The sequence below is a fragment of the Carassius auratus genome, unplaced genomic scaffold, assembly GCF_003368295.1.
Source record: "Carassius auratus strain Wakin unplaced genomic scaffold, ASM336829v1 scaf_tig00052587, whole genome shotgun sequence".
NCBI lineage: Eukaryota > Metazoa > Chordata > Actinopteri > Cypriniformes > Cyprinidae > Carassius > Carassius auratus.
In genome coordinates this window covers 6,977-30,064 of record NW_020527236.1, presented here as the reverse complement: position 1 = coordinate 30,064, position 23,088 = coordinate 6,977, and the positions used below count along the sequence as shown (strand labels likewise).

The window sequence follows — 23,088 nt, the reverse complement described above, 5'->3', positions numbered from 1 at the left end:
TCTCCACTGGTTCCACCCAGCTCTGAATCTTCTGTGTCTCCGCTGGTTCCGCCCAGCTCTGAATCTTCTGTTTCACCACTGGTTCCGCCCAGCCCTGAATCTTCTGTGTCTCCTGTATTCCCTCCCAACCTCCCTCTCCCGCCGCCTCCCAAACCTGCTGGTCCCTCTACTCTTTCGCTGGTTCCGTCCAGTCCTGATCCTCCTGTCCTTCCCCCCATCCTTCTCCTCTCTCCTCCTCCTAGACCAGCCAGTTCCTCGCCATCCCTGCTGGTGCCAGTCAGTCCCGCAGCTCACCCTCAGTCCGCGCCATCGGGGCGCGGTGGTTCGCCGCTGGACTGCCAGTCGCCAGCTCCGCCTTGGCGTGTTAAGGCCCTGTCTCCGCCTCCAGCCTCCAAGCCCTGGACTCCTCCTCGGTCCTTCGACCCAGCGGCTCCGCCTTGGCTCTTAGCTCCCTCGTCTCCACCGTGGCCTGTCATCCCACCTGCTCCACCGGGCTCCCTCGTCCCTCCGGCTCCACCTTGGTCAGTCGTCGACCATCCGCCGCCTCGGGACTCCTCTCCTCTGGTTCCACCTCGTCACTCCATCCCTCCGGCTCTGTCAGGCTCCTCCTTCCCTCCGGTTCCACCTCCATCCTCGGTCGCTCCGGCTCCACAGCAGTCTGCCAGGACCCCGCCTCCGCCTTGGTCGCCTGAGCCTTCTGCTCCACCTAGGCCCTCCGGAACCTCGTCGTCACCCTGGCTCTGCGGCTGTGCTGCTCCATCTTGGGCTCCTCACCCACCGGTGCAGTCTCCGCCTGTCGGCCCCCTGGTGTCGTCGACCCTTCCTTCACCATGGCTCCTCCCGCCGTCGACTCCACCTTGGATCTCCGTCCTGGCTGGTCTCTGGTGGACCATCTGGCTCCTCCTGCTCCTGTCTCCTCCCTGGCTCCTTCCTCCGTCGTCTCCTCCCTGGCTCCTCCTTCTGTGGTCCCTGTCTGCTGGCCCCCTCCTGGGAGTCCGTCCTCCACCGGAACCTCCTCCCAAGTTCCCACCCATGCCTCCCTCTGTTGTTTCTACGGTGCGAGGACGCACCTACCGGGAGGGGGGAGTACTGTCACACACCTGGACTCATTTAGCTTGTTTTTGCCCGTGACCCAGTTTCTGTCTTCCGTGTTTAGTTGATTAGTTCCCAGGTGTCTATTATCTTCCTCATGTGTTCCATGTCCCTGTTAATTTAATGATTCCATCCACCTGTGTTTCCCCAATTATCCTTTGTACTTAAGCCTTGTCCTTTCAGTTCTGTTTGGTCGGGTCTTCATTTGCACTTGCTACTTACGTGTGTCTACCTCTGTGCTCCATGTTGGATATCCCCTGTGTTGGATATATTAAAAGCCTTATTCCGTTTATCCTCGACTCCGTATTCCTTCAGGCAGCGTAAAACCGTGACAATGAACAAACAAATCAATTAGCAATATTCTAAATACAACTAAACAAAAGTTCAGGTACAGAAACTGTAATTAAAAGTTTAAAAACACTGGATAGTTTTCTTTTTATAAATAAAATAAAGATTAATCAATTAAAGTTATTAAATATATTCAGTCGAGATCAGTGAATGATTTTCTTTTGTTCTTTGATTAACATTAATGACAGACAGCGCGTTTATTAGGCTGTTGTCTCTTTAAACAAAAATACTGTATGTGTGTGTGTTCTTTCTCATCTGTTTACATTCATGTAAGACAAAAACGTTTGTGTTTATGATGATATACTGATGTAGTTTTCTGTATATTGGTCGACAAATATGAAAGAAGTCAGTTTCGGCTCGGAACAACCTTTTCTACAGTTGAAATACATGGAATGGTTTGAGAACACTGCTCTCATTCAGTATCCATTTTGTTCAGTATTCATTTTAAAAACTATTGGTTTATAAATCGGTATCGGCCAGTGTGGTCCAAACTAGCTATCAGTATTGGAAAAATCCACTATCAGTTGATATCTAGTTGATAATACTGTGGTGGTGTGTGGATGTCCAGAAAAAAAAAAAAGACCAAATCAATACCGGTGGCTACTGGTGATACTGTGACGGTTGGGTCTTGGGAAAAACACAAGGTGAGGGCAGGAACCAATTGCAAGTACGGATTTATTAACAGAAGGGAAAAATACAAAATAAACAGTCGTGAGAGACAAAACCAAACAAAAGAGGGAACCGGATGAAACGGATAGGAAACTCGGAGGAACAAGAAGGTAAGGGAAAACTCGGGAGACGAGCACAACTCACACATAGGGTAAGGACTCCATACAGATGACAGAGAAAGACAGCTATACATAGGGAGACTAATGACTAAGGATAGTAACACCTGTGCGATTCTAATTGGAGTGCAATTACTGTGAAGACACAACCAGACTAGAGGAATTAAAGTGCCTATGGTGAAGTGCCTAAGGAGAAGTGAGCTCACTAGGGAACACCCAGGAAAACAGAGACTGAGAGCGTGACAGATACATTGAGGTCTAATGAAGCGAAATGATCGGTATTTAAGAGAAAATGAACACTACTTACAACAGTATTACCTTTAATCCATAGCCTGGGCAACCAGCTGTCAGCACGTTCACAACTGTCTATAGAACGTGACTTCTCTGTCGCATGACAACAGATGCACGGGCGAGATACTGGAGCTGATGACGCTGTGTCCGGCGCAGCATCGTGATGTCTATCAGCCATCGGCGATGGACGATGGCATCGTCAATCAGGCCAACCCTAACCAGGATGACATAATTAAACAATTGTACACAACTGTTGTACACAGTTTATATAATTTATTAGCTAAACAAATGCACAGTTTCCACCAAGAAAATAATAGTTAAAGCAAGAGTACAGCACCAACTACTGTTACCCGGATGAGCCTGTGTTATTACATTTTACAGGTTGTTATCCAGGGATAACATGCATCGGAATGTCGCAACTGACCAATCAGAATCAAGTACCCACAGAGCCATGTAATAAAAGTAATTAGCTAATGGTAAACTAATCATTACAAAACATGACTATGTGTTCATAGATGATTAATAAGTGATGTTAATATTTTTATCTATGTTCTGTAGATTAAGTTATAAATAACTTACAAAGCTTTCTGCACCCACAATCTAAAGTGTAAACTACTCAGTTGTAAATGTAAACTTTCCGGTTACAGGTTGGTTGATTTTGTGTGTGTGTGTGTGTTGGTGTGTGTGTGTGTATATATATATATATATATATATATATATATATATATATACACACACATACGCACACACAACTGAAAACCACAAAGTTTGTAAAACATTTACAACTGATGAGTATTTTACACCTTAGATTGGGGGGTGCAGAAAGCTTTGTAAATGATTTATACTGTTTATTGAGATAATAGTACAATGTTGACATTTCAATGATTTATAAGTGATTCATAATATATTAACTAGTAACTATTAAAAATTAAGGTTCTGTTTGATTTTTTTTTGTGATTTTATTTTTTTTAAGATTGCTTATGAAAGATGTGTAAATCATATCATATTACTTAATCATTAGTGAATGTATATTCATGTCACTTGTAAATTATTTATAACTTAATCTACAGAACATAGATAAAAATATTAACATAATTTATTTCTATGAACACAGTCGTGTTTTGTAAATAATTAGTTAATCATAATCTAATTACTTGTAAATGACTTTTAAAATGAATTTACAAAAAGTACACAAATTATTAGTATATCACTTATTAGGCGCTTATGAATGTTTTGTAAATGATTAGTTCATCATTAACTACTCGCTTAAAAGTGACTTACAATTGAACTTTATTATAAATTGTTACCAAAAAGTCACCCACACCTTGGAAGACCTGAGGGAAAGTAAATTAACAGCAAATTTTCATTTTGGGGTGAACTATCCTTTTAACCCACACTAATCTAGCCTACTGCTGAAGTTGTTGATCAGCCCCGTCATTGTTGTTGAGAGCCTGTGTGGGGCATAATATGTGCATTAAGGGGCGGTCACACTGCACTTTTCATTCCACTGACTTCCATTCATACGCATGCGAATGCGTCAGACCGGAAACCCAGGCTCATGCGAAAGTTTTCGCATTTCGCTGCATTCGAAAGTTCAAGTTTGGTGAACTTTGACCTGCGAATTCGCATCACGTGAAGTCGTGGGACCAGTAGATGAATGATACGTCACTGCGTGACCTCTCTGTACAGAAATTAAAAAATGAAGTGCTAATTTTAGCCGTAGCGCAGCATCCTATTTTATATAATACATATTTAAAAGATAATTAAAAAAGAAGCTGCATGGTTCGCAGTGTCAATGGAAACAGGAACAGATGGCACATTTGAATGAGGACACGTTCTATATTTTTTTTATTGTTTAGTGTGTATATTTATAGAGAGAGAGAGAGACAGAGTGCAATATAATAAGACGCTTTCGACGCCATCACCAAAGACACAGTAAAAGCACAGATTAACCCATGTTGTGATGATGGGAAACCATTATATCTTGCTCCCGCCCATATTCGCAGCGGCGTCCGAAATAATTTTGCACGTTCAAAGGCTAGTGTGACCGCACCTTTACACATACGGCTGAGTTAGCTGTAACAGAGATGTGTAAGATGTGTACAGGTATCTAACAGTTGTTTACTGAAGGCCCTGACTGAAACCCCACGGTACTCACTGTCTGACAGCAGGTTCACTCAGACTCTGCTCATCATCACTGAAAAATCCAGGAACAAAACAAGCAATCTGACACCGAGTCAACAATATTTACTCTGCAGTTCCAGGTTCATTAAAAGGAAACAAGCAAGAGTAGAGGTGAAATGGAGATAAAAGACAGAATAATATGTAACAATTATAATAACATGTAATATACATATTCTACTACTAAAAATATAATCTTAAAATAACACAATCTATATTTTTAGTTTTAGGTTGAGTGTGACTTACGTTATGATGTCAGGGACTTCTTAAAATTGGTGAAATGTATTCTGAAAAAGGCATATTCATGTTTTTCATGAGCTTCTTCAGATCACCTGTATTTCTAAGTCAGAATCTCCCTTCAGAAATGTTGAAATCTTGGAGCTTCACTTCTGTTCTGTAGAGTTTCTTTCTGTCCTCCTGAAATCACAGAACAATTTGTATTAATATCTGTTTATCATGAAATATCAAAACTAATGTGAACTTGATTTCAGCCGATTACACTCTCACTGTAAGTGACGTCATCGATTCAGTAAATCAGCCTTTTCCAATAACATACTGACAAATCACCAGCAAAACATTCAAAGTGCCATCAAAATATCTCATACACACACGAAGATTTGATTAAAAGCCCAGAGTTTCATCAACAAGAGCTCAATCTATAGAGTTAGCCTACCTGAAAACTGCTAAGATGCTAACGGACTTTTTCGAAGAAACTAAACCGTTTCTATAAAATAAATTTATTTGAAACATGTCAATAACAAGCAAGAAACGTGTCAGGAACATTTTTATGTAATATTTGTGTGATTTTAGCGACTAAACTTACCCAAAACAGTGTAAACTGCAGCGAGAGACGGAGATTACTGCTTGCCAGTAACGGTTTTTGTGTTGACGCCCCGTTTCCATGGCAACTCTGCTCCCCGCTCGCGCAGGACTCAACGCGCACACAGCATTTACACAAACAAACATCTAGAGTTAAAACATTACATTTATAATGTACAGTCTCATTCAATAATAAATTTAAAAATCATTTTGTTGCCCAGAGTTTCATCAACAAGAGCTCAATCTATAGAGTTAGCCTACCTGAAAACTGCTAAAATGCTAACGGACTTTTCCGAAGACACTAAACCGTTTCTATAAAATAAATTTAATTGAAACATGTCAATAACAAGCAAGAAACGTGTCAGGAACATTTGTATATAATATTAGTGTGATTTTAGCGACTAAACTTACCTAAAACAGTGTAAACCGCAGCGAGAGAGGAGATTACTGCTTGCCAGTAACGGTTTTTGTGTTGATGCCCCGTTTCCATGGCAACTCTGCTCCCCGCTGGCGCAAGACTCAACGCACACACAGCATTTACACAAACATCTAGAGTTAAAGCATTACATTTATAATGTACAGTCTCATTCAATAATAAATTTAAAAATAATTTTGTAGTTCAGAAGCAACAGCAACAATAGCTCACCATATTATTTCACCGGATTATTTCTGAAAGCCTGTAAAAGAGTGAAAAACACAGTGAAAAAGCAGTCAGGACTTCTCTTTAATAACCCGCTTTTACATTTTCCCTCCGATAAACTTCTGAAAACGCATTAAGGCGTAACATTAATGTTAAAAAAAATCGCTACCGTGACCGTTGGCTCAAAAAGTTAACGGTAACATTATTTGAAAATGAGCCAGACTCTTCAGCTGCCCATAGACTGTATAAAACACACCGTGTAGCTTACTAGTATTTTTCAGTGTCACAGAATTAACAAAGTAGTATTTTTTGTCTAATTGAGCTGAAGTGAAATCGTAACGTTACCTCAGAGCCACAGATGTCGCTGGGATTATCCTCTTCTCTCTCTCTGGGTGGCTAAAAGAGACGAATACTGGGCACGCGCACACAGAGTCAGAGAAGCGCGGCATCGGCCCGCGGTCGTGAACCAACTCAGGGCCGACGATTGATGAGCTGGAGAACAGAGCACTGACCAAATTATATCGGCCTCCGCCAGGCCGATGTTTTATAGATGTTTTAGGTATAGAGGCCGACGTTTCGATATTGGGCCGACGTCGGCCAGACGTACATGTGCTGTCTGGGTGGTATATGCGGTCACTTAATATTCAAATCCAGTAGATCCACTTCAGATTTATTTCTCAACAGTTTATGTCTACGTGGCTGTTTTCGTTTATATTCGCCAAGCTATTATGTATTTTGAAATAATCTTGTCCTTGATGTGTTCGTTCTTACGACGAAAGGCAGAATCCTGCAGCTCGAGAGTTATTCTGCCAGTCGCGTTTTCAAATAGTCTTGCACACTTAAACGGGTCACAAACACCTGCATTTAGCTCTTGTGTTATAATGGGTGTATTGTGTGCATTTATGGCAATATTTTATTTTAAAAAGCTCTTAAACAAGAATAAATTCGTTTGTTTTGAACTTGTGACACTGTACGCGCTGATCGGAGGCAGTGATTTCAGATAGGCAGCCGCGAATATTTCATTTTCACACAAACAGTTCAAAAACATCTTAATTTAGCTCTTTGTGTGTTCTAATTGGTGAATTGTGTGATATCGCTTTAATATTTTATTTGTTAAAGCTATAAAACAAAAATAAACTCGTTTTTCTGAGCTCATCATTCCACACGCTCCTGCTCAGAGCGGTGATTCATCTCTCGTGTTTCTCACGTATCACTGACCACACATCAATTATTAATGAGCCCTGACCTGATAATAATCATATATGTTGGTTTAGCTTGTCAGTGTGAATTAAATCTAAGTATTTATTTGTATTTTAACCGATTTAAAAATGAAACTAAAAGAGAGTCTCCTCCCTTTCAGTCGAATTTCCCTTTAAGGAATTGAACCTGTAGGGGCGCATTTTCTCTCAGACAATGTAAGTCTCAGCACATAATACTCAAACAGAGGGACAGAGTGAGATGAGATGTCTGACAGTTTTTTAATTTTCTGTTATCCATACAGTGTTGTAAAGTCATGAAACTATCCATATTTACTCAGAATGATTTTTTTTTTGTATGAAAAAAGGTTTTGAAGTGTTTGGAATTTAAAAATGCAGGACAATTAATAATTCCATTTTTACTGTCATTTTAAAAAAATCACCAAGACAAAACTGTTCAAGCTATCCAAAATCCTTTGGCAATTTAAGTTGTTTAAAATGTTTTGGCATTTGGCATTAGGAATTAATGTGAAGATTAATTTTTAGTCAATTCTGCAAGACAAACTTTCAGGAAAGGAGGTGGAATAAAAATGAGCTCCTAAATCTTAATCCCGGATTCTGGAAGATATATTCCTCAAACCATCGGACAAGAGTAGGTGGTGCTGGTCCTTCACGAGTCACTCTAATCTGTTCATAAAGCCTATATATAAAGTCTTAATATATAGTATTTCACAATACTTCATGGTATTCTAATTAAATCATTTTTTGGAATCTTTGATCTCTCAGAACCTGACACAGAGTAATTCTGGAGACTCCAGGAAAGTGGCAGTTCTGTAAAATGTTGGCGCTGGAGACTAAATGCTCCCTGATAGTTTCACACCTAATTCACTTAACACACACACACACACACACATTACCCACAGTGACAGAGGGACAGAGTGACATCAGATGTATGATAGTTTTTTAATTTTCTATCATCCATATAGTGTTGTATAGTCATGAAACTATGCATATTTCCTCAGAATGCCTTGTCTTCTATGTGTACATTTTTTTGAAGTGTTTAGAAGCTGCACTTAAAAAAATAAAAGACATTTACTGGTTACTTTTTTTACTGTTATTTCAAAAAATCACCACGACAAAACCATTCAAGCCATTCAAAATTCATCCGCACCTGTTCTGTAAGATACATTCTTTAAACAGTGGTAAAAGAGGATGTGGGGCTGATCCTTCAAGAGTCACTCAAAACGTATCTGTCCATAAAGCCTATAAAGAATTATTCTTAATATACAGTTCACAATTCTTCAGCTTGTTATTCTAATAAAGTGAGGGTCATTTTATCAGTAAAATACATAAAATTCATATTATTTTTCTTTGAAAGATTTCTATAAATGATTTAAATCATACTTGTTTCTACAATAATTATTTAAAAGTAATCCTATAGCTCCATCTGGTGGCCATTATTGGTACTAAGAATTGCAAGCTTGATTTATATGTTATGATAGTTTTAATTTTATGCTGGCTCTTGAAAATGATAAAGCTATGAAACTTACTGTGATTCCTTCAAATGATGACTTCAACGTATATAAAAAATTATGAAGAGTTGGAATTAAAATTTTTAAAGATATAGTAAAATAACTATTGTATTTTTTTATGTTACTTTAATGAATCGCTATGGCCACACCATTTAAGGTATCCTAAACCCATTCGCAATTTAACATCTTCAGTATATGGCTTCATGTTAAAAAAGTTTGGTGTGAACTACTTGTGTCTTCTTGGAGGAGTATGATTCATTTACAGGCTGATTTTATCATGAATCCACAATAGAATTTCTGAGTTCTGTATCAATCTGTGTTGTTGTTGTTTGTTTATTTTTATTTTTTTTTATTTTTCATAGGAAGATAACTGACCCTTTACTCTCCTTTTTAATAAATGAGCTATTTATAGCTGTATTTATAAACTGCTTACTACTGACTATTAATATTGGGACAAGGCTTTATGAAGCATGAACTGACTATTTACTAATGAGTGCAGTTATTATAAAGTGTTATCAATGCATTTGCTAATGTTAACAAATTAGACATTATTTTACAGTGTTATCAAATCCCTTAAATGATTTGTAAGTGTTTTGTAATGATTTTATTGGCCTACAAGCATTTGTGAAAGTTCTGCTTGCATTACAGCTTAGTCTTGATCTGTGAGCTGAACAGATTTACTGTTACATCCATGAGATTATGTAAATTCAAATACATATCATGTCACAGGATGTCAGAGGTCAGTATCAAATTAGTTTGAAATTATTATTTGCAGCACAAATAAGGTTTTTTAGGATTTTTAAAAATCCCTAAAACTGTCAGAAAAGGATAAGGCCTAAGATTTCTATGTGAGTGGCTAAATTTGTTTGTTTTTATAACTATAATGCATAAACTATGAAACTATACAAAATGTATAAAAAAGTACAAGTTATTCTTTTCCAATGTTTTTTATTTATTTAAATTTTTTTTTTTTTTTTTTTTTTGGATTTACATTTTAAAAAATTAGCCTACAGCGATCATTCTAAACATTTTGAATAAAACCTGTCAATATTTATTATAGACCACTATAACTGTGTATAATCTAACAAACGAGTTTATTATGAAAATAAAAGCGTGTACACCAGATAACTTGGACGATAAAGAAATTGCTAACAATAGTATAATAGAGCATGTTTTATGTTTTTAGGCGTTTAGATGCAGAAATGGACAAATCAAATGTAAAATAAAATGTAATTGATTTAATTAAATATAGATTAAGTCTTGTTAGAGCAAAATAATAAATAAATACGTACACACATTAAAAAAGCAGCCAAGATGAATGAGTTTAATTTTTTATATAGATTAAAATTGAAGACAGAAGCAGCTGGTATATGCGGTCACTTAATATTAAAATCCAGTAGATCCACTTCAGATTTAATTCTCAACAGTTTATGTTCACGTGGCTGTTTTCGTTTATATTAGCCAAGCTATTATGTATTTGGAAATAATCTTGTCCGTGATGTGTTCGTTCTTACGACGAAAGGCAGAATCCTGCAGCTCCAGAGATATATGTTATTCTGCCAGTCGCGCTTTCAAATAGTCTTGCACACTTAAACGAGTCACAAACACCTGCATTTAGCTCGTGTTGTGTTATAATGGATGTATTGTGTGCATTTATGGCAATAATTTATTTTAAAAAGCTCTTAAACAAGAATAAATTCGTTTTGAACTTGTGACACTGTGCGTGCTGATCGGAGGCGGTGATTTCAGATATAGGCAGCCGCGAATATTTCATTTTCACACAAACAGTTCAAAAACATCTTAATTTAGCTCTTGGTGTGCTCTAATTGGTGAATTGTGTGATATCGCTGCAATACTTTATTTTTAATAGCTATAAAACAAGAATAAACTCGTTTTTTCTGAGCTCATCATTCCACACGCTCCTGCTCAGAGCGGTGATTCATCTCTCGTGTTTCTCACGTATCACGGACCACACATCAATTATTAATGAGCCCTGACCTGATAATAATCATATATGTTGGTTTAGCTTGTCATTGTGAATTAAATCCAAGTATTTATTTGTATTTTAACCGATTTAAAATCGAAACCAAAAGACAGTCTCCTCCCTTTTTTAGTCCGGTAACTGCACCTGTAGGGGCGCTATTTCTCTCAGACAATGGAAGTCTAAGCACACACACTCAAACAGATGGACAGAGTGATATGAGATGTCTGACAGTTTTTTAATTTTCTGTTATCCATACAGTGTTGTAAAGTCATGAAACTATGCATATTTACTCAGAATAACTTTTTTTTTTCTGCATGAAAAAAGGTTTTGAAGTGTTTGGAATTAAAAAATGCAGGAAAATTAATAATTCCATCTTTACTGTCATTTAAAAAAATCACCACGACAAAACCATCCAAGCTATCCAAAACCCATTCACAATTTAAGTTCCTCAATGTTTTTTTCAACATGTAGACAAGTTTGGTGTGTATAGTGTTACTCTCCTCTGAGCAGTATGCATTAATTCACAGCTAAATGTAAAAAACAATCCACATTCAAATCAGAATAGCCGACTTCCTGTTGGTCGTAGCTGATGACCGTGAATTAGAAAGTTGTCCGTCTTGATAAGAACAATTTTTGTACTGAGTTTGGTGTCTGTAGCTAAAACTAACCCCCTCACTTTTGACAAAAGGTGGCGCTATAGAGTGCCTATTCCACGCCCTCGTATGAACTTTTGCCAGTGTCTAGCTGTCACTAATACTGATATGTGTTCTGAGTTTGATGAAATTCTAAGCCTGTTATATGCCTCAAAATCACCTGAGAAGTATTCCAGTTTGACATGTTGCCACGGCAACAATATTTTTAGATATCAATATCCCCCCAGCAGATTTATATCGGCTGTGTTTTAACATTATTCTGATGAAGTTTGAAGCAAATCGAGTAAAAATAAGATGCTGAATTCAAAGCATTTTGAAAATGACACACTTCCTGCTGCCAGTTGGTGGCGCTATAACTTTGACTCCTAATAGTCACATATATGCGATCGACATCATACAATGAATAATCTGATGAAGTTTGATTAAAATTAGGAAATGTATGTGGATGGTATTAGACACTTCCTGTTTCTCAATTCTCGCCATAAATTCAACGCCTCGCTACGAGCAAACCGTTCGAGATATCAAAAATCCCCTGGCAATTTTTCATCCCCAATGTCTTGAGATCATGTTGACCGAGTTTGGTGGCAATCGAGTAAAAAACCTATGACAAGTATTTCAAATTCCAGAGCATGCGCTTTTTACATAACTCTAAATAGCTGACTTCCTGTTGGGCGGAGCCTATGACATGCAATACGCAAGTTGTTCGGCACAATGAGATCTATATGTGTACTGAGTTTCATATTAATACGTGCAAGTATGTGTGAGCTATACATCAACATTTATGACTGTGTTCCAGGGGGCGCCGTAGAGCCCCTGTGCCACGCCCGGGTCCCAGCCTCTGCAGGCTCCTAAAGGCCACAGATTCCAAAGTGTGCGCAAATTTTCAAGAGTTTTTGAGTATGTTAAGGACCCCAAAAGCCCCCTCAACTTTGACGAAAAATTTGAATACTAAACCCTAAATAGCCAACTTCCTGTTGGGCGGAGCCTATGATATGCAATAAAAAAGTTGTTTGGATTGATGAGATTTATATGTGTACCGAGTTTCATTCGTCTACGAGCAAGAATGTATGATATATGGCCCTCCATATTCCAGGGGGCGCTGTAGAGCCCCTGTGCCACGCCCGTGTATCAGTCTCTGCCCGGCCCTAATGGCCGCAGGTTCCAATCTGTGTGCCAATTTTCAAGACTTTTTAAGCACGTTAAGGGCCCCAAAAGCCCCCGAGACGTTGGAAAAAAAAAAATAAAAAAAAAAAATAAAATAATAATAATAATAAATATAGCTGCAAGCAGCGATGGCGGGCTCAAGCCGTCAGTGCAACGCCACCCCGGTGGCATCGGGAAAACTGTGCCCAGCGGGCATAAGCATTTACAGTAACCCTCTTGCAATCAAATTTTAAGGGATATGGCAGTTAAAGGGTTAATCCGACCCGTCTAGACTTTGAAATCACATACACAGAACAATATATATAACTTTAGTAACACTTTATTTTAATATATATAAAAGATTTATAAGTTGTGCATCGTAGCTGACACCTAAATGAACACATTACAATTGGTTTATGACTGCAAGTCTTTCTCCTCAAATGCTATTGAGCTTCAAATTTGCTTTTGAGCCCATGTGAAAAAGTAGCATAATTTACATATGACTTACAGTTTGTTTTAATAAATATCAAACATTCAATTTAATGGTGCATTATAGCTGTCACCTAGATGAACAATTACAGATGTTTTTATGACTGTAAGTCATTCTCTTCAAATGCTACTGATGTTAGAAAAGTGTATAACAATATCACATGTAACTTTAGAGACGGTCCCTAAATTTGAGACTCTCGAATGTCCAATGTCAAGCCAACTTTATGCCTGTTTTTGTTTTGTGTTTTACTTTATTTTTCTTTTCTCTGTGCCGGATTGCTGATGTCTTTTACCCGGGCATAGATGTCCATCCATCAATTACGAACATTCATCCGCAAATGTCCGAGCGGTCGCGAGCGCGGATGGGAGAATGGTGCATGTTTTATTTTTTTTGAGCTACTGGGATGGTGCCCCCTCTGGGAGTTGGTGCCCTACGAAGACTGCGTATTCTGCATATAGGGAGCGGCGGTACTATCTGGAAGATATATTCCTCAAACCGTCGTACAAGAGGAGGTGATGCTAGTACTTCAAGCATCTCTCAAAACCTATCTGTTCATAAAGCCTATATATAAAGTCTTAATATAGTATTCCACAATATGTTGTGCTATTCTAATATTATTGTGTTTTTTTATTGACATTGTTATTTGCTGTTATTTTTTGTTTTAATATTGTTACTGTTGTTACTTGTTGTACGGTGACCTTGAGTGGTTTGAAAGGCGCCTTAAATAAAATGCATTATTATTATTATTATTATTATTATTAGCTGTACACTTGATAAAAAAATTAAATATAAACTTATGCAATTGTATATATATGTATATATAGTGTACAGTTTTCTTTTATTGCATCTTGAAATAAATGTTTCTGAGTTCTGTGTTTGTTTATTTTTTTTATTTTTATTTTTTAATTTTTTTAGGAAGATTACAGCCTTTAATCTCCTCAAAATAAATGTGCATATAAACCATGAACAATTTAATTATAGCTGTATTTATAAAATGCTTACTAATGACTATTAATTTTGGGAGAAGGCTATATAAAGCAGCAACAGTTGATGTTGAGGCCTAAGATATTTCTTAAGCTGTAATGATGAAAAAACAACAACAACACAAAATTGCTTTTTTTTCTGCTGGTGATTAAAGAGATGATTAAGTCTCCCTCCCTCTCTCTCTCTCTCTCTCTCTCTCTCTGACACCAAGCCCATCCCCTCTCCCACACATTCACACAAACTCAGCACACACACTTAACACACAAACACACACACACATTACCCACAGTGACAGAGGGACAGAGTGACATCAGATGTATGGTAGTTTTTTAATTTTATATCATCCATATACTGTTGTATAGTCATGAAACTATGCATATTTCCTCAGCATGACTTCTATGTGTACATTTTGTTGAAGTGTTTAGAAGCTGCACTTAAAAAAATAAAAGACATTTACTGGTTCCTTTTTTACTGTTATTTCAAAAAATCACCACGACAAAACCATTCAAGCTATCCAAAATTCATTCACCTGTTCTGTAAGATAAATTCTATAAACAGTGGTAAAAGAGGATGTGGTGCTGATCCTTCAAGAGTCACTCCAAACTTATCTGTCCATAAAGCCTATAAAGAATTATTCTTAATACACAGTATTTCACAATACTTCAGCATATTATTCTAATTAAGTGAGGGTCATTTTATCAGTAAAATACATATTATTTTTCTTTGAAAGATTTCTATAAATGATTTAAATCATACTTGTTTCTACAATAATTATTTAAAAGTAATCATATATCGCCATCTGGTGGCCATTATTGGTACTAAGAATTGCAAGCTTGATTTATATGTTATGATAGTTTTAATTTTAAGCTGGCTCTTGAAAATGATAAAGCTATGAAACGTTCTGTGCTTCTTTCAAATGATGACTTCTACGTATATAAAAAATTATGAAGAGTTGGAATAAAGAATGTTAAAAATAGTAAAATAACTATTGTATTTTTTTATGTTACTTTAATAAATCGGTATGGCCACACCATTTAAGGTATCCTAAACCCATTCGCAATTTAACATCTTCAGTATATTGGCATCATGTTGAAAAAGTTTGGTGTGAACTACTTGTGTCTTCTTGGAGGAGTATGATTCATTTACAGGCTGATTTGATCATAAATCCACAATAAAATTTCTGAGTTCTGTATCAATCTGTGTTGTTGTTTGTTTATTTTCATTTTTTTATTTTTCATAGGAAGATAACTGACCCTTTACTCTCCTTTTTAATAAATGTGCTTATAAACCAAGATCAAGCTATTTATAGCTGTATTTATAAGCTGCTTATTAATGACTATTTAAGTTGGGACAAGACTTTATAAAGCATGAACTGACTATTTACTAATGAGTGCAGTTATTATAAAGTGTTACCAATGCATTCACTAATGTTAACAAATTAGACATTATTTTACAGTGTTATAAAATCCTTTAATGATTTATAAGCATTTGTGAAAGTTCTGCTTGCATTACAGCTTAGTCTTCATCTGTGAGCTGAACAGTTTTACTGTTACATCCATGAGATTATGTAAATTAAGATAAATGTCATGTCACAGGATGGAATAGGTCGGTATCAAATGAGATTGAAATTATTATTTGCAGCACAAATAAGTATTTTTAGAATTTTGTTTTTAATTCCTGAAACTGTCAGAAAAGGATAAGGCCTAAGAGATTCTTAAGCTGTAATGAAAACAGCAATGTTAGCAAAAGCAACAAAAAATAACAATTTAAAATACATTTTTTTTCTGGTGATTAAAGAGATGATTAAGTCTCTTTCTCTCTCTCATTGTGTCTGCCACTCAGCTCATGCCCATCCCCCACTCACAGACACACACACTCTCAGTCAGCACACATACATTCCTCAAACAGAGGGACAGAGTGAGTTGAGATGTCTGACAGTTTTTTAATTTTCTTTTAATCATACAGTGTTGTAAAGTCATGAAACTATGCATATGTCCTCAGAATGATTTGATCTCTGTATGAATTTTTTTTTAAGTGTTTGGAAGCTGCAATTTAAAAATACAAGACAATTAATGATTCCCTTTTTACTGTCATTTAAAAAAATCACCACGACAAAACTGTTCAAGCTATCCAAAATCCGCTCGCAATTTAAGTTCCTCAATGTTTTCTCCACATGTAGACAAAGTTTGGTGAGTATAGTGAACATTTCCTGTGAGGAGTATGCATTAAATCAGAGCTCAATTTAAATATTCAAATCAAAATAGCAGACTTCCTGTTGGTCGTAGCTGATGACTGTGAATTAGAAAGTTGTCCGTCTTGAGAAGAACAATTTATGTACCAAGTTTGGTGTCTGTAGCTAAAACTAACCCCCCCACTTTTGACAAAAGGTGGCGCTATAGAGTGCCTCCTTCACGCCCTTTTAAAAGCTTTTGCCATTCTCTAGCTATCACTAATACTGATATGTGTTTTGAGTTTCATGTAAATCTGAGCTTGTTGTCTGCCTCAAACTCACCATAACAGAACATTCAAGTTTGACACGTTGCCATGGCAACACTATATCAGATATCAATATCCCCACAACAGATTTACATCGGCCGTGTTTTGTCATTATTCTGATGAAGTTTTAAGTAAATAGAGTAAAAATAAGATGCTGAATTCAAAGCATTTGGAAAATGACGCACTTCCTGCTGCCAGTTGGTGGCGCTATAATGTTGACTCTTAATAGTCACATATATACGATCAGTATCATACAACGAACAAACCAATGAAGTTTGATCAAATTCAGGAAATGTATGTGGATGTTATTAGACATTTCCTGTTTCTCATTTCTCGCCATAATTTCAAAGCCTCGCCACGAGCAAACCGTTCGAGATATCAAAAATCCCCTCGCAATTTTTCATCCCCAATGTCTTGAGATCATGTTCACCGAGTTTCGTGGCGAATGGGTTGAAAACCTCAGAGGAGTATTTCAAATTCCAGAGCATGCTTTTTTTAAACAGCCCTGAATAGCTGACTTCCTGTTGGGCGGAGCCTATGACATAGAGCGCGAAAGTTGTTCAGCTCAATGAGATCTATAAGTGTAGTGAGTTTCATATAAATACATGCAAGCGTGTGTGAGCTATGGTTCAAGATTTCTGACGGTGTTCCAGGGGGCGCTGTAGAGCCCCTGTGCCACGCCCGGGTCCCAGTCTCCGTGGCGTCCTGATGGCCGCAGATTCCAATGAGTGTGCCAATTTTCAAGAGTTTTTGAGCATGTTAAGGCCCCCCAAAATGCCCGGAAGGTTTAATAAAAAATAAAAATAATAATAATAATAATAACAAGAATAATCCTTAGAAGAACAATAGGGCTCTTCGCCCCTTCGGGCTTGAGCCCTAATAATAAAAAATAATCCTAAGGAAAACAATAGGCCTCTCGCCCTTTGGGCTTGAGCCCTAAATATAGCTGCAAGCAGCGATGGCGGGCTCAAGCCACCAATGCCATCGCCACCCCGGTGGCATCAGGTAAACTGTGCCCAGCGGGCACATGCATTCACAATATCCCTCTGGCAGTGAGGTTTTAAAGGATATGGCGGTTAAAGGGTTAATCCAAATCATCTAGACTTTAAAAATACATTCACAGAACAATATATATATATATATATATATATATATATATATATATATATATATATATATTTATAACTTTAGTAACACTTTACAATAAGATTCCATTTATAAACATTATGTTAACATGAACAATATTTATATAGCATTCATTCATGTCAGTTAATATTCCAAACTTAAACATTAAAACATTGTTTTATTGTGATTTTTTTCCAAGAACATTTTACCAATTCCAAACCATATCAATCTTAATAACTACCAGTATTTTTATTTAATCATTTATGAGTGCTATACAATAGTCCAGGAAAGCTGGAAGAGAAAAACACTTTATATTCATGTGTGTAGAATTATTAGGCATGTTTTCTTTTACAGATGGAATGCGCTAAAAAAGAGTTTTAACTCAAACTGTAAAGTCGAAAATTATGAAATACCCATGAGAAATATCAAACACAAGTGCAATACAGAAATGGATAAGTTAAGACTTGACCATTATACAAAAAATGCTGACTGGGTCATGAGGTCAGAAAAGAAGAAGAAAAAAACAGGTCAAGAAGAACTGACAAAAAGAATTGCAAAATAATTAGGAATTAATGTGAAGATTAATTTTTAGTCAATTCTGCAAGACAGACTTTCAGGAAAGGAGGTGGAATAAAAATGAGCTCCTAAATCTTAATCCCGGATTCTGGAAGATATATTCCTCAAACCATCGGACAAGAGGAGGTGGTGCTGGTCCTTCACGAGTCACTCTAATCTGTTCATGAAGCCTATATATAAAGTCTTAATATATAGTATTTCACAATACTTCATGGTATTCTAATTAAAAAATTTTTGGGAATCTTAGATCTCTCAGAACCTGACACATTGTAATTCTGAGACTCCAGGAAAGTGGCAGTTCTGTAAAATGTCGGCACTGGAGACTAAATGCTCCCTGATAGTTTCACACCTAATTCACTTAACACACACACACACATTACCCACAGTGACAGTGGGACTGAGTGACATCAGATGTATGATAGTTTTTTAATTTTCTATCATCCATATAGTGTTGTATAGTCATGAAACTATGCATATTTTCTCAGAATGACTTGTCTTCTATGTGTTTAATTTTTAATTTTTTTTAAGTGTTTAGAAGCTGCACTTTAAAAAAATAAAAGACATTTACTGGTTACTTTTTTACTGTTATTTCAAAAAATCACCACGACAAAACCATTCAAGCTATCCAAAATTCATTCGCATCTGTTCTGTAAGATAAATTCTTTAAACAGTGGTAAAAGAGGATGTGGTGCTGAACCTTCAAGAGTCACTCAAAACGTATCTGTCCATAAAGCCTATAAAGAATTATTCTTAATATACAGTTCACAATACTTCAGCTTGTTATTCTAATTAAGGTTTTTATTTAGCACAGTGGCTAAGTTAACAAATTACCAGACGCCACCTGATTCAAATATTCCACCAACGTTAAATAGTAATGACTTTATGAATTTCTTCACTGATAAAATAGATAACATTAGAAATACAATAGCGAATGTAGATTCTACAGCATCTAACACTTCAGTTTCATCCATCGCACCCAAACATAAACTGCAGTGCTTTACAACCATAGGACAGGAGGAGCTAAATAAACTTATCACTGTATCTAAACCAACAACATGTTTATTAGATCCTGTACCCACTAAATTACTGAAAGAGCTGTTACCTGTAGCCGAAGAACCGCTTCTCAATATCATTAACTCGTCGTTATCTTTAGGACACGTCCCAAAACCATTCAAGCTGGCGGTTATCAAGCCTCTTATTAAGAAACCAAAACTAGATCCTAGTGTACTGGCAAATTATAGGCCTATTTCAAATCTTCCATTTATGTCTAAAATTTTAGAAAAAGTTGTGTCTGCTCAATTGAGCACCTTCCTGCATAAAAATGATCTGTATGAAGAATTTCAGTCAGGTTTTAGGCCCCACCATAGCACAGAAACTGCACTTGTTAAAATTACAAATGACCTGCTCCTTGCGTCAGACCAAGGCTGCATCTCATTTCTAGTCTTACTTGATCTTAGTGCTGCGTTCGACACCATAGATCATGACATACTCATAGATCGATTACAAAACTATACAGGTATTCAAGGGCAGGCTCTAAGATGGTTTAGATCCTACCTGTCCGATCGCTACCATTTTGTTTACTTAAATGGGGAGTCATCTCATTTATCATCAGTAAAATATGGAGTGCCACAAGGATCCGTCCTAGGTCCCCTTCTATTTTCAATATACATGTTGCCCCTTGGTAATATTATTAGAAAATACGGAATTAGCTTCCACTGTTATGCTGATGATACTCAGCTATATATATCAATGAGACCAGATGAAACTTCCCAATTATCTAAGCTAACAGAGTGTGTTAAAAATGTAAAAGATTGGATGACAAAGAATTTTCTCCAATTAAATTCGGATAAGACGGAGATATTAATTATTGGACCAAAAAACACTACACAGAATCTTGTAGATTACAATCTGCAACTAGACGGATGTACTGTTACTTCCTCTACAGTCAGAAATCTGGGTGTTATATTAGACAGCAATTTGTCTTTTGAAAATCATATTTCCAATGTTACAAAAATTGCATTCTTCCATCTTAGAAACATTGCCAAGCTACGAAACATGTTATCTGTTTCTGATGCAGAAAAGCTAGTTCATGCATTCATGACCTCTAGACTGGACTATTGTAATGCACTTCTAGGTGGTTGTCCTGCTTCTTCAATAAACAAGCTACAGGTCGTCCAAAATGCAGCAGCTAGAGTCCTTACGAGGTCAAGAAAATATGATCATATTACCCCAATTTTACAGTCTCTGCACTGGCTACCTATTAAGTTCCGCATCAGTTACAAATTATCATTACTTACCTATAAGGCCCTAAATGGTTTAGCTCCAGCGTACCTAACTAGCCTTCTACCACGTTACAACCCATCACGCACCCTAAGGTCACAAAACGCTGGACTTTTGGTAGTTCCTAGGATAGCAAAGTCCACTAAAGGAGGTAGAGCCTTCTCACATTTGGCTCCCAAACTCTGGAATAGCCTTCCTGATAATGTTCGGGGTTCAGACACACTCTCTTTGTTTAAATCTAGATTAAAAACACATCTCTTTCGCCAAGCATTCGAATAATGTATCTTTTTAATTGTGAGTGTAGTTGCATCTGATCAAAGGTGCATTTTTATTCATTAGCTTGGGTTAAATACATTTTACTTTGTTGGATCAGCAGCTATGCTAATGATGTCTGTATTTTGTTTCTATGTTTTGCCACGGGATTCACATCCCGTGGTAACTAGGATTTACACAAGCTCCAGTCTGGATCCAGAACACCTGAGAAGAGATGATGCTGACCCTCAGAGGACCCCAGATGATGCTAACCCTGAATCAACAAACAGAACTAACAATTATTCCTAAATGTGTGACTTAATCATATAATAACTTAATTAATAATATTGATAGTTCATCGTCTAGCTGACTACGTTTTGTATTATTATTATTTTTTAGTTTTTCTAAAATCCTGTCAAATGTGCACAAACTACTAGCTACTACTAAATATTGTAGAAACATAATTTTCTGTAAAGTTGCTTTGTAACGATTTGTTTTGTAAAAAGCGCTATACAAATAAACTTGAATTGAATTGAATTGAATTAAGTGAGGGTCATTTTATCAGTAAAATACATAAAATTCATATTATTTTTCTTTGAAAGATTTCTATAAATGATTTAAATCATACTTGTTTCTACAATAATTATTTAAAAGTAATCCTATAGCTCCATCAGGTGGCCATTATTGGTACTAAGAATTGCAAGCTTCATTTATAAGTTATGATAGTTTTAATTTTTTGCTGGCTCTTGAAAATGATAAAGCTTTGAAACTTACTGTGGTTCCTTCAAATGATGACTTCTACGTATATAAAAAATTATGAAGAGTTTGGAATGAAAAAATTTAAAGATATAGTAAAATAACTATTGTATTTTTTTATGTTACTTTAATAAATCGCTATGGCCACACCATTTAAGGTGTCCTAAACCCATTCGCAATTTAACATCTTCAGTATATTGGATTCATGTTAAAAAAAAAGTTTGGTGTGAACTACTTGTGTCTTCTTTGAGGAGTATGAATTCATTTACAGGCTGAGTTTATCATAAATCCACAATAGAATTTCTGAGTTCTGTATCAATCTGTGTTGTTGTTTGTTTATTTTTATTTTTTTATTTTTCATAGGAAGATAACTGATCCTTTACTCTCCTTTTTAATAAATGTGCTTATAAACCAAAAACAAGCTATTTATAGCTGTATTTATAAACTGCTTACTACTGACTATTAATATTGGGACAAGGCTTTATAAAGCATGAACTGACTATTTACTTTTTGAGTTTGAAATTATTATTTGCAGCACAAATAAGGTTTTTTAGTAAAATAACTATTGTATTTTTTTATGTTACTTTAATAAATCGCTATGGCCACACCATTTAAGGTGTCCTAAACCCATTCGCAATTTAACATCTTCAGTATATTGGATTCATGTTAAAAAAAAAGTTTGGTGTGAACTACTTGTGTCTTCTTGGAGGAGTATGAATTCATTTACAGGCTGATTTTATCATAAATCCACAATAGAATTTCTGAGTTCTGTATCAATCTGTGTTGTTGTTTGTTTATTTTTATTTTTTTATTTTTCATAGGAAGATAACTGATCCTTTACTCTCCTTTTTAATAAATGTGCTTATAAACCAAAAACAAGCTATTTATAGCTGTATTTATAAACTGCTTACTACTGACTATTAATATTGGGACAAGGCTTTATAAAGCATGAACTGACTATTTACTTTTTGAGTTTGAAATTATTATTTGCAGCACAAATAAGGTTTTTTACGATTTTTTAAAATTCCTAAAACTGTAAGAAAAGGATAAGGCCTAAGATTTCTATGTGAGTGGCTAAATTTATTTGTTTTTATAACTATAATGCATAAACTATGAAATTATACAAAATATATAAAAAAGTACAACAGTTATTGTTTTCCAATGTTTTTTAGCCTACTGCAATCATTCTAAACAGCTTGAATAAAACCTGTTAATATTTATTATAGACCACTGTAACTGTGTATAATCTAACAAGTTTATTATGAAAATAAAAGTGTGTACACCAGATAAATTGGACGATAAAGAAATTGCTAACAATAGTATAATAGAGCATGTTTTATGTTTTTAGGCGTTTAGATGCAGAAATGGACAAATCAAATGTAAAATAAAATGTAATTGATTTAATTAAATATAGATTAATTCTTGTTAGAGCAAAATAATAAATAAATAAATACGTACACACATT

General features: G+C 36.1%; 1 long non-coding RNA gene across 1 annotated transcript; it reads right to left on the bottom strand.

The window, feature by feature from the left end:
• Positions 1 to 5,822: 5,822 nt before the first annotated feature.
• On the bottom strand, positions 5,823 to 6,588 carry LOC113090077 (uncharacterized). The gene is made up of 3 exons (XR_003286854.1): positions 6,502 to 6,588; positions 6,163 to 6,193; positions 5,823 to 6,065 (listed from the first exon to the last, which is right to left on the bottom strand). It is a non-coding gene; the product is annotated as an uncharacterized LOC113090077 (long non-coding RNA).
• Positions 6,589 to 23,088: the final 16,500 nt, after the last annotated feature.